The 13,643-nt window shown below is 34.9% G+C and overlaps 1 long non-coding RNA gene across 2 annotated transcripts in view; it reads left to right on the top strand.

The window, feature by feature from the left end:
- Nucleotides 1-6,040, top strand: part of LOC123599148 — a 242,242-nt gene extending 236,202 nt beyond the window's left edge. For both annotated transcript variants that reach the window (XR_006713001.1, XR_006713002.1), the window contains one exon: nt 5,842-6,040. This is a non-coding gene — a long non-coding RNA (uncharacterized LOC123599148). The remainder of the gene's footprint in view (nt 1-5,841) is intronic.
- Nucleotides 6,041-13,643: the final 7,603 nt, after the last annotated feature.

Here is a 13,643-nt window from a genome sequence, read left to right on the forward strand (position 1 = left end):
TAAACCTATTCTTATCCAATCTATTATTTTACTGCTATATAAAATAGGTCCCACTGTGAGTTGTCTAACTATAAAATTAGAGCCCTCGAGGACAAAGAACTAAATCTGATTATATTACATTTAAGTCACGCTTTGTGTGCATAACCTCTTGCCAGTGGCCTATCTCCATTTGCACTGAGTTTACCACCCTCCTCAGTCAATAGTTTTAAACCTTTCTTTAGCCCATAAACTTGTTTTTTTCCTGCTGCATAAGACAAGGGAAACTGTTAACACGTAGATGACTTTTTGACAACTATTTTAATATCTCTTTTAAAAGTCTCTCCGTGGATGGATGGATGTCTTTATCTGAGCCAAGCTTCTGTCAACTTAATAACTACAGTTCTGAGATGGAAGGGCACTGTTATGTTGTGAAAGCACTTTCATCTGAATGTTATTCTCACGTAAAAATGACTTTTGGAAAGTTCTTGTTCCAGAAGCCAAAAGATAATGGGTCCATGTGGAATATGTATGTTTACTCACTTGTGCAATGGGTTATTAAGGCAAATCGGTTGAGGAATGTAACATCGATTTTTAACACAACGTGAGGTTGCTATGCTTGTGTCATTTGTCATACCCAGACTTCTTTAAAAGTCTGGACACCTCAGTTTTGATATTCTGTTTATTTCCTTACTCTGGACTTTTCACCTCCAAGCTGGGGACAATAATATTTATCTGGTTTTGGAAAGCTTTATACTACCTTGATATCTCTGATTCTGACTCTCAGGTAATAGTCTTCCTTTTTAGGAGAAATAAAACAGAAATGTGAAAGTATTATTTAGGCATTCATTGAAGAATTTGGATCCATGAACATTTCATTTAATAGTAACATATACTTCCTAAAATTAGTCTCTTATTTGGGTAAATTTTAACGCCTTTTAAAACATTAGGCAAGATCTTTTCTTCACTGGAGAAAGAAGATTTTACAATTTAACGGCAACAGGTTTTATAGTATCTAGTGTATATTTTTTAAACCTTTGAAAGCTGATGTGCTATTTCATTCACAAAGATTCATTCCTAGAAAAAAAAATAATTTCAATCATCTGGGTATATGTTTCAGGGAAGTGCAAATATCTCAATATAAAACATATTAACATAACATTCTATCATTGTGGAGAAAAGCAACTCTAATCCACAAATTCATGAACGCACACAAAAAAATCAAGTGGTCTCCCCTTATAGAAACAACTATTTGAGGTAGAGTTTTCAGGATTGCAAAAACTCAAAACTTGAGCCAGATGTTTTAATAACCTACATTGATTTTCGGTCTTTGTAGTGAAACAAAAATCAGGTAAATATTTCATGACTTAAAGGTTTCATTAGGAACTTTGCTGCATCCAATTACTGACAGCTGTTACTTAATCACACATCATGTTATAAATTCATACCTTCTGTTCCACAATCAAAATCAGTACCACAGGGGAGGAAATGAAAGCGAATCTATTTTACACCTAGGTCCTTTTCAACCAGGGGCTCGTGGCATTATATGCATATTAATTTCCCATCAAGTAAAAGTGATATTCAGTAAGTTAGCAGTCATGAGAGAAACCGTAATTTGGACATTACTTATTATTGTAAAGTCTTGAAAATGATGACGGATGCTTTTGCCAGTGCCGCAAAGAAATTAATTTTATTTTGGTTTTTAAATTGCAAATAATGTGAAAAACAATGACATATGGATGATATCTATGCACACATATATGTATCTGTACACACTCTAAGGAGAAAGTAATAATCCACCCGCCTGAGACAGACAATTCTGAGAGAGAGAAAAATAGTCAAATATGGTAGTTAGAGAAACAGAGGCAGGTGGTAAACTTTTCCTACTTGTTACTTTGTTCAAGAATCATGGTTGTTGTTTTTTTTTTTTTAGAGTTCTAAGGAATCTATGGGTATTCTTAAAATACCATAATGAGGAGTAGGCTACCTATTTACATGTTTAGACCCTTGTAATATTTCATTTGGCTTTTGTTACTGAACACGTTTATAGTTTTGGAGAACTTATTGTGGGAATTTAATTGCTTTTGCAGCATCAAAAAACCATCTTGAGGTGCTAATGTATAGACTACACACAATGACCCGTGCTGAGAGTAGAAGCAGTAATAATGTTAACGTACATTCAATCAAATTATATTTCAAAGTGATTTATCTGGCAATTTTACACTTTTCTTGGCTTATCTTGGTGTCAAAGTATAGTCTACAGGCCTTCTCGACATCTGAACAAACCCTCTGCTATAATCCTAGGTAACACAACAAAGGAGTAGCATCTATCAAGAAGTCTAAGAGAGCCATTCCACAGATTCTAAGCTATGGGATAAATATTACCCCAGGGAGTCTTCAACACACTAAGAGAACGCTGCCCCCTGATGAAATGTGTCCTTGCCAGAGCCAGATAGAATCTGCCATCTGCAACCCTCAGTTTTAAGGGAAAAAGTTAATGTCATAAAGAGGGCCACACTCTTTGCAAGTAACTGAAGACAGCTTTTCTTTGCTTCAGTCCAGGGCTGTTGTCAACAAAATAAGCTTCTCTCAGGACCAGCGATGACACTGGCTCATGAGCAGGAGTTCTACACTGCTGTCTGTGTTACTAGTGACAGTCTACATGTGGATATCATCTGTCTCCTTGGCTGCCCACCCAGTTAAAACTCTTAACAGTGTCCTTTGGCAGGGACTGAAACCATTGAGGCAACCACATGTCTGATCTCTGATATTGTGACCAAACCATTGACCATGTCAGACTGATATCTCAGCCCTTCCAAAATTCTGAAGTTCTAAGCAGAAAGCTAAATATAAGCATGAGTTGCTTCTTTATGTACTGTATCAAGGTTTACCAGTACATCACTTTGGGTAAATCAAACTTAAAAACATTTTTGTTTTTGCTGCTTCAAATAATGTTTCTTTTTTTAAAAAAAAATCAGATCAGTGCAATAGATCACTTGAGTAACTTTGTCTAGCTTAGAACAAAATAATTTTCTTGGGATGCAGTTAAGCCACTTCCGTGTCTATTTTTTGATAAGTAATTCTTCCTAATTCATCTGAAAAAACATTAGCTATATTATCTATGTCTTTTCTTGAGAAAACACTCCCCAGTAAATCCATAGCCATACATGCAGAAATAGGATATTCTTAAGAAATCAGATTTTAGGTGTAATCCACAATTACCCGAGCATAATTGTGTGAAATAACCAAATGCCATCAAAGGGCAAATAGACTATGTCTGGAATAAGGGATCATTTTAATGTAGGCATGAGAAGCTATCATATATGAAAGGGCTTATTTGTAAAAAGTAATTGACTTTTGGAGCTGTTTTTTTGATACTTGGCTCCTACTAGTTAGTAAAATTACATGAAAAAAAATTTAAAGTTCAGTGATTATGGGCCCTATCCCAGACTTACAGAATTAGAAATCTCTGAGTTGAGATGCAGGAATCTGTGTTTTAAAATCTTGATGTACAGCCAAATTTGGTAACCCAGTGACCAAACACCAAATGTGGAAGATAATCTTATTTCCATCAAAACTAGGTGAGTTAAAAAAATAATTCTCATCAGTCCTAGAAAGTATTTCCTAAAGGAATTCCAGACATCCCTGTGCCAAACACATTTTGTACTAGAGCCATTGTACCTCCTGGGTTTCTAGTATATACATAGACTTCTGGTAGAATAATTAGGAGAATACTGCATTTTGTATTTAAAATATGAATTTTTGTCAACTACAGAAAGATAAAAAAATGTATCCTCAATAAATACAGCAGTTCAAATAACAATAATAATATTAATGCAGGATTTTGACATATCATTTATGGTTTCTGTATATATTTTTATAGTTTCTGTATATTTACATTAGTTCTAAGTATGGTTTACTCATGCTTGATTAGCTAACATACTTATAAATTACGAAGAATCCCAACACATCATTATTAAAGAGAGTTATCTAAGTATAGTGGACTTCTCTGGCATTTCAATCATATACAGATATCCAGATACAGAAAATCAGATAAACATGTTTCTCATAAAATGTTTTTGGAAAAGTGTACATTATTCATCCAATGTGCTGCATTTTATATAAAGATACCTTAGTGTTCCCCAAGGAGCAGTTGGATTTCCACCTGTTCCCTTCTATCCCTCAGAAACTTCAAGCCTCTTGCAATGGTTCTTATTTCCTCTCATGCATAGTTCCGATAGGATCACTAATAATCACAGCCCATATATCGTATGTTTAGAAAGTACAGGTAGATGCATTATCATCATGTCATTATTTTCATAATATTGCAAATAAATAAGGAATGACAAAGAGGATGATAACAATGTTGAGAATAATAATGATGGTGATTGCCAAAAGGGCAAGGAGAGAAGGAGGAAGAAAAAAAGGTGATGAGGGAGAAAAGAGAATCACAACTTTAGTAATTTTTTATTTTGATTAGTCATCATGAGCTAGATTCAAAGTCAAGCAATTTATAATCTATCACGTAGGCACTGCAGACTCCCACTGCTATATACAGAATTGTTTATATAGTTTGCTCTAATCATAAACAACAACAAAAAGGATGCCAGATATCTGGCATCAGATAACTCTGATCTGCCCAACTCTTTGGGATAAGTTATGAGAATTACATACTCTTGGAAAAACTAATGTATAGAAGCAGAAAGCCTATTTTGAAAAAAATCATATAGCAATAAATTCAGGTCTCTGTACAACAGAATTCTAGATATTTGCAAACAAGTACTTTTTCCATGACATTTAATGACAAAGTAAATGGACAGCAATACTCGATAAATACTTATGAAACTACACTTTCAGACGAGTGGGTGTACATCTACTTTATTGAAATTTTTATCCTATGAATAAAAAGATACCGTACCCTGTTTTTTCATCATGTAATGTTATGAGCAAAAATATTACATTTTATGTGTTTTCATTATGTAATGTTAAAAGTGTTAACACTAAAAACAAGGCTATGAGATCAAGATCTCATCATGTTGTATAAAAAGGCATTACAATTTAAAGTTAAGAATGTGAATATTACAAATATTACAGCTACTGAGTGATATTAATTTTTTTTTATTTTAGGGAGAAAGCATGCACATGGGGGAGAGGGGCAAAGGGAGAGGGAGAGAGAGGATCTCAAGCAGGCTCCATGCTCAGTGTGGAGCCAGAAGTGAGGCTCAATCCCATGAGGCTGGGATCAAGACCTGAGCCAAAATCAAGAGTTGGATGCTCAACTAACTGAGTTACCCAGGAACTCCAGATGATCCTAATTTTTTTTAAAGAAGTTCTGGTATTTAAATTTTAAAAATACCATAGAACAGGTCATTATAAAGTTTTATGTTTATTTATACCTGAAAGGTTAGATATACTTATTGGGTATGCATTTAGCATATATTAAAAAAAGATATCCAAGATCCTTTTAAGAAAGCTATTTTTGGGGCACCTGGGTGGCTCAGTTAAGCCTCTGACTTCGGCTCAGGTCATGATCTCACGGTTCATGGGTTCGAGCCCCGCATCAGGCTCTGTGCTAACTGCTCAGAGCCTGGAGCCTGTTTCAGTTTCTGTGTCTCCCTCTCTCTCTGCCCGCCCATCCCCCCAACGCTCTCTCTCTCTCTCTCTCTCTCTCTCAAAACTAAATAAAAATTTTTAAAAAAGCTATTTTTCCAAAGAATACCTCTTTAAGACAAAGATGCCCCCCCCCGTCCCTGCCTAAAATAGTTCTAGTATGGTATCATTAAAAAACAAATGGATTTTATGTTTAAACTTTCTCATTTATTGACTTTAATTTAAAAAATCCTAATTGCATTGCCCTTCCCTTAGAGTCCACAGATACACATTTTGGATGTGCTGCCTGGAGATGATGCAAGTGCTGTCAAGTTTCCCAACCTGGATTTTATTTCCTTCATGATGAGAAATAGAAGTACATAATTTGGCAGAGAGAAAAGTGATTATCCTGTTGGTTAAGAGGAAATTGTTTTAGTGATATGAAAAATAAAAAATCACTACAAATTCCAAGTGATATGTGATGCTGTTGTAAGTGTGGGAGGTAAGAATGTCTGGGGAAAAGGAATTGTTTGTGGAGGATGGGTGGGTTTGAATGAGTGGGACTTTGTTCCAGAAAACTAAGATGGGCAGATGGAGTTCGGTTTTGGAGCATGACTTAAACTGGAATGTGCATCCAGAAAAATCCACCGTCTCTCTATTTTTCATTTTCTTGATGCATCCTCTAACTTTGTTTTCTGTGTCTTTTTTCCCCTGCGTTTCACTCCTGACCTTTTCTTTTAACCATTTTTTTCAAACAATTATGCCTCTACATGTCTTGATTACATGTCTTCTTGTTCAAAACACAAGCACAAATGAAGTGCCTCCAACTTATACATATAGAAGTGCTATTAAACTATAAAAGGCCCAGGTGGAAGAACACTGCAGCCTGGACCATCTGAAGAGCTATATCTTGCTCTAGGTTTTCCCAAAGTTGGCAGATTTTAGGGTCAACTCGATAAATGAGTCTGTTCTGAACAGTATATCGAAAGTGGTGTATGTAACTTCTCAAATCCAAAGAGACATACCTAGCAAGTAGTTTTCAAATGCACCATTTTTTTTCCACCTGAAGGTAACTAACTTACATGTCTAAACTATTAGACACTAGAAACTTTACAGAGGTATCAGGCTCCAGGATTTATCTCCCTATTCATAAATATAACTTAAAAGACCTCCATGATAACTGGTAATTCTGAGTCACCAAGTCCTATTAGAATGCTATTACTGCTGTAGTGTTTGAAAGATCCATAAATGCATAATAGGTCCTGGGATCTGTGTTGATATGCAATTGGAGTAAATAACTGATTAAGCTTAAAATAACTTCCTGGTATATACTAAGAATAATCATCTCCTGTACTAGCTGATTTAAAGGAGAATGTAATAGAGATCCTAAGTCTTGCATCTTTTAAAGTTTTGATGATGGTGTTAGTCATTGATTTCCCCAGGAGTATAACACTGTTTTTAGCATCAATTTTGAAAGGTAGGGTAAATTCCAGGAACTTTCAGTGTTCAAACTTTCTCTCACTCCATGAATTGGAAAAGCAACATGGGGATTGTGCTAATTATTAAAGTATCAGTTATATGTAATTAATATAATTGGATTTATCTTCCTATCTAAGAGAAACAAAAAAACTGAACTAAATAAATAACACAATGCTTTTCAAGATATTGGGCATGAGGCAACAGAAAATGGAGACTTTTGAGATACAGAAAATGAGGTAAACCCTAAAATTGCCTAAGGTTACTTACTTGAGGGAACTTCCAGGTTACAGAGCGAGAAGGAGAAACCCAGGTAGAGCTAGGCAGACTTCCTATGTTGAAGACACAGATCTCATAGTCCAGGGAAAACAAGGTAGCTAGATTGTCAGTAGATGATAGAGTACTGGGATAACAAAGCTGCACAGAGAGAGTTCCAGAGATCTGTAGAGGGATCCCTCAAGTGTTCATCAGACTACTGATCAGTGAAAGCATGTGAAAAACTACCTGAGGCTTGGAAATGAACCACCTAAAAGGATTAGAATACAGTAACTTGAGCTCACCCAGGGCTGGGAATACACTCTATTTCCATCACCCAGATTGGAAACCCTCATAATTCATTGAACATTTGGTATTCAGAAGACTCTTGCCTCTGTGCTAGGGAATAATTAGCTAGACTGAGCACTGCTCCAGACCTTAACAAATCTTAAATATAAGGCTCAAAAGCCTCAAACCATTTTTTAGTATCATAAATGAGTCCAAGAACAAAGATTGAGAATATAGGATTACAAAAATATCCAGCATCCAACAAGGTAAAATTAACAATGCCTGATGTCCAATAAAAAATTATCAGCCATTCAAACAGGCAGAAGAATGAAATCCATAATGAGGAGAAAATGAAATCAATTGAAACTGACCCAGATGTTAGAATTGGCAGACAAGAACATTAAAGCAGTTATTACAACTGTATTCCATATGTTCAAAAAGCTACAGGAAAAATTGAATATGTAAGTAGTGACAGAAAAGACATAAAAATATAGCCAAACTTCTAGAGGTGAAAACGACAATGTCTGAGATGAAAAATGCATTGGATGTTATTAACTGCAGACTATACATTGCAGAACAAATGATTAGTGAATTCGTAGACACAGCAATAGAAATTATGCAAAATTGGAACACACAGGGAAATATATATAATTTAAAAATGAACAGGGGCACCAAAATAGCTCAGTCAGTTTAGCATCTGACTCTTGGTTTCAGCTCAGGTCATGATCTCACCATTTCATGGGTTCCAGCCCTACATTGGACTCTGCACTGGCAGCACAGCACTTGCTTGGTATTCTCACTCTCTTCCTCTCTCTCTGCCCCTCCCCCACCCGTGCTGTCTCTCTCTCTCTCAAAATAAATAAATTAATTTAAAACATAATAATAAAAAATAAAAATGAACAGAACATTAGTGAGCTTTGGGACAATTTTTTAAAAAAAATTATAATTGCAATTGGAAGCATGATATTTGGCTGAGATGGGGAAAGGGAAGTGGCAGAAAAGAATATTTGAAGAAATAATGACATAAAAATTTCCAGATTGATTAAACTATTCAAAAATTTTAACAGTTCCAAATATCTCAACTAACTCCAAGCACAATGGAGAAAAACAGTCCAGCTAAGTGAAACGTGAAGCATTAGTTACTAAATCATCTTTGCACCATGAGTTAATGATTTGAACAGTGAGTGCTTCAGATAGTAAACTTAATCCTAATAGTTTCTAAGGAGCCATTAAAAGCATTACAATAAGTACACAGTAATATTAAGATAAGAATTAACATTTTGGGGACACAATTATACTGTAAAAATGTCATCAGTTTTAATTACAAATGGAATATTTGACCTAGGATATTTCCGAACGGGTGTTGAATATCTAATTTTTAAAATCACGGTAACTCATAAATTAAACTGGACCAGTGATAAAGAGAAAGTCCTAAAGGTACACAGAGGGAAATACACATTATATTTAGCAGAACAAAGATAGTTTGCTGGAAATAATGCAAATGATAAAACAGTTGGGAGGAGAAGATGGCAGCAGAGTAGGATGACCCTAGGCTCGCCTCATCCCACAAATACAACTAGACAACTATCAAATCATCCTAAGTACTCCAGAAATTGATCTGAAGACTGGCCAAACTCCACAGCTGAAGGTAGAGACAAGGCCACATGCAAGAAGGTAAGACGTGCAGAGATGCAGTCTGGGAGAGAAACAGATTGTGGCCCCTACAGTGGTAAGGGAGCACTGTTCACAGAGAAGGGTGAGAGAAAAACTAGCACACAGAGGAGGTCACGGGGAAAACAAATCCTCATAGCAATTGGCTTGGAAAGTGAGAGAGGGTCCACATTGATGAGTTCTTTCAACCAGAGGGACTTAAAGCCTAGAGCTTTTAAGGCCAGTATGCTTGGTTCTGGGAGAGCTCAGAGGATATTGGGGCTGCTCTTGGAGAAAAGACTGGGCAAACAGACTGTTGACATACAATGTGGAAACACTATATGAAGAGCTTGCACATACAATGAGGAAATTAGTTGATTATTATAGAGCATGTCCCACAGAAGTAGTGTTCATAGAGAGATCCCTCCAGGAACCCATCCCTCAGCATAAGCACAGAGGCACCTGCAGGAATCAGTGCAGCACTGACACTCGCTACCTAACTTACTTACACCAGCCCTCTCCCTACACTCTGCTCCAGAAGAACCACCTTTCCCAATCATACTTGCTTCAGTCCCAGTGCAGCAGGCCCCTTCCCCCAGAAGACTGGTCCTAATCCCTGTCAACACTGCATCTAGTTTTGTGAGGCCTTGGTTCCAGCGGCAGCAGCAACAGGTCTCATTACGTAAGCAGATCAGAGCACACCTAGTTAAAACTGACCCATTCAGGCCAGGGACCAAACAGTCCCACAGCAAGCAAAGAGAGCTTTGCAGATGACTGGCCTGAAGGACAACTGACCAGGACAAAACAGCAGAGCACATGCAGCACACACTGGAGACAGTCATGGAAGCACCAGGCCCTGGGGAACAGGGAATATTATATGACAGGGCACTACCAGACCTCTTCATAATAAAGCCATTACCTTCAAGAACAGGAGACATAGCTACTTTCCTAACACACAGAAACAGGAGCAGAGACTTAAGACAAAATGAGTAGACAGAGGCATTTGTCCCAAATGAAAGAACAGAACAAGGCCATAGCCAGAGATATAAGCAAAACAGATATAAGTAACATGCCTGATGGACATCTGTGAGACCATTAACATAGAAATAAGGAATAATATGGCAGAGATAAAGGGATCAATATGCAACGTGAGAAACATGCTTGATCTAATGAGTTAATGACCTTAAAGAAAGAGTAATGGAAAGTAAGTAAGCTGAACAAAAGAGAGAAAAAAGAGTTATGCAAAATGAGAATAGACTTAGGGAATTCAGTGACTCCATAAGATGTAATAACATTCATATTATAGGAGGCTCACAAAAGAAAAGAGAGAGAAAGGGGGAAGAGAATTTATTTGAAGAGATAATAGCTGAAAACTTGACTAATCTGGGGAAAGAAGCAATTATGCAGATCCAGGAGGCACAGAAAACCCTCCAAAAATCAACAAAAGCAGATGAACATCAAGATATATTATAATTAAAATGGCAAAATACAGTGATAAAGAAAAAAATATTAAAGGCAGCAAGACAAAAGAAGAGAGTACATGCAAAGGAATCCCATAAGGTTATCAGAAGATTTTTCAGCAGAAACTTTCCAAGCCAGAAGGGAGAATAGAAGAAGAAATAGTTTCCCAGGCAAATAAAAATGAAAGGAGTTCATGACCATTAAACCAACCCTGAAAGAAATATTCAAAAAGACTCAGTAGTAGAAAGGAAAGACCAAAAATGACAGTATGAAGATAGGAAACACAAAAGCAATAAAGATGAATATTTCTATAAAAAGTGCATCAAGGAACTCACAAAAGAAAAGAATGTAAAATATGCACCATATACCTAAAATGTGGGGAGGAGAAGAGTTAAGAATTGGCTCGAACTTAAATGACCATCAACTTAGTATAGATTGCTACATGCAGAAGACGTTATATACAAACCTAATGGTAACCACAAAGCAATAAAATAGTTGAACAACATCTTTAAAGAAATGAAAAAAAAAATAAATAAAACCTCTCAGCCTAGAAACTATATACCTAGCAAAATATCTTTAATAATAAACCCAAAATAAGGACAAAAAAGGCAAAAGGATGTTTAAAAACTTTGTCACCAGCAGGCCTAAATTACAAGAACTGTTAAGAAATGTTAAAGAAGTTTTTTCTTTTTTAGGGAGATAAGAAATTTTCCTCTTATTTAAGTTCACTTTCAAGATATTGAATGATTAAAGAAAACAGTAACACTGTATTGTAAAGGTTATGAAAAGTGTAGAAATAAATGTATGACAATGATAGTGTAGGGACCAGGAGGAAAAAAAAATGCAATTAAACTGTTGAGTTTCTTATAACATATATGAAGTATTGTATTAAGTCAGATGGTAAAGTTAAAGATACATAAAACATAGGAAAATAATCACTAAAGTAACACAATAGTTACAGTATATTGAAGATATAAAATATTATTAACCATGAAAAATATTAAACTAAAAGAAGGCAGTACCAAAAAGGTGGGGGTAAAAAAGGCTAAAAGGGAAGAAAAAAGGAACATGGAACACATGGGACAAACGGAGATGAACAAGAAATTGTTATATTTAAAACAAACTATGTAACCATTACATTAAATGTAAATGGGATAAAAATAACATATATTGCTAGATTGGATAAAATAGCAAGACATAATTATATGTGCCTATGAGAGATCAGTGTTAAATAATAAGATACAAACATGTCAATATTAAAAGGATAAAAAATTACATGTCATGATAACATTAATCAAAGGAAAGCTGTTTTGGCTATATTGATAAAAACATAGTACACTGCAGAGCAAAGAATATTACCAGGATTAAAGAAATTCATTTCATAGTGATAAAGGGATAACCTACAAACCTAAATGTTTATGTAACTAGTGATGGAGCTTCAAAATACATGATACTAAAATTGAAGACAGTCAAGGAGAAATGGAAAAATCTACAACTATAGTCAAAGATTTTAATATCCTCATCTCAATAATAGAAAAGTAGCTGGAAAATCAATAATCATACATGGGATTTGAGCAACACTATTAAACATATTAACTTAATTGTCTCAATACTCTATCCAAAGGCAGGAAAACATACATTCTATTTATGTTCTCATAGAAAATTTACAAGATAATCGATATTGTGGGCTATAAAACAAGTCTCAATAAATTTAAAGAGATTCAGGCTAGATATTCTCTGAACAAGATGAAATTAGAAATCATTAACAAAACTTTCTGGGAAGTTTCCTATATTTGGAAACTATATAATATGCTTATAAATAACTCATGTCTCAAATCTATTTTAAACTAGAGTTTCTAAAAAACATCAAAATTTGTGGGATATTGCATATTCAACACTTAAAGAAATTTGTGGAACTAAATGCATGTATTATTTGAAAAAAAAATGGTCTCAAATTCATGACCACAGCTTCCACCTTAAGAGTGTAAAAAATAAAGTGCAAATGACACCTAATGTGAGCAGAAGAAAGAAAATAATAAAGACCAGAGCGAAAATCAATAAAATAGGAAACAATTTTAAAACAGAGAAAATATGAAACCAGAAAATAGTTCTTTGTAAAAGTTTTAAAAATAAAAGAAATAAATTTCTAGCCAGAGTAGTTAGAAGAAAAGGTAGAAGAAACAAAGTACTTATATCAGAAATGAGATAAATGATATTACTAGAGATTCCATTAATATCAAAAGCATAATTGGATATATTATAAACAACTTTATGCAAAGAAATTTGACAAAAACACTAAAGTGAATAAAATCTTAGAAACAGGAAGAAATATATTGCTTGTATGTCTATTGAAGAAATTGGATTTGTAGTTAAGACATTCCAATAAAGAAAACTTCTGAATTGAATGCCTTTACTGGTGAATTAAAACAAAAATTAAGGAAGATAAAATTCTAATTCTACACAAAGTTCCAGGAAATTGTAGAGAAAGAATTACTTTCCAACTCATTCTATGAGGCCAGCATTACACTGCTATCAAAACCAAAGACAGAGCAAGAACACTGAGAATGAGAATGCTGAGTAATATCCCTTACAAACACGATACAAAAATTCCTAACAAAATTTTACAGAACAAATCCATAAATATATAAGGTTCAGTTTATCCCTGGAATGCATACATAATTTACCATTCAATAATCAATTCATACTATTTACTATATTAATTAACTAAAAAAAATGAGGCTTGATATATAAACCATTTCCTCTAGGAGTTGTGCAACCTGGAGGAAAAGGTTGGAGTGAGATTCTAGTTATAGGTCTGAAAGTAATAAGGGGTGGCAAAAATGGGACACAAGCAGAATTCCCTTGTCCTTGTAAGGTAAATGCTTTAGGCATTCATTACAGAGATCTCAAACAAGTCAAGGACAAATTAGTTGCTTCCTCAGGCAAAA

This window comes from Leopardus geoffroyi, chromosome A1 (genome assembly GCF_018350155.1).
Source record: "Leopardus geoffroyi isolate Oge1 chromosome A1, O.geoffroyi_Oge1_pat1.0, whole genome shotgun sequence".
Lineage (NCBI taxonomy): Eukaryota > Metazoa > Chordata > Mammalia > Carnivora > Felidae > Leopardus > Leopardus geoffroyi.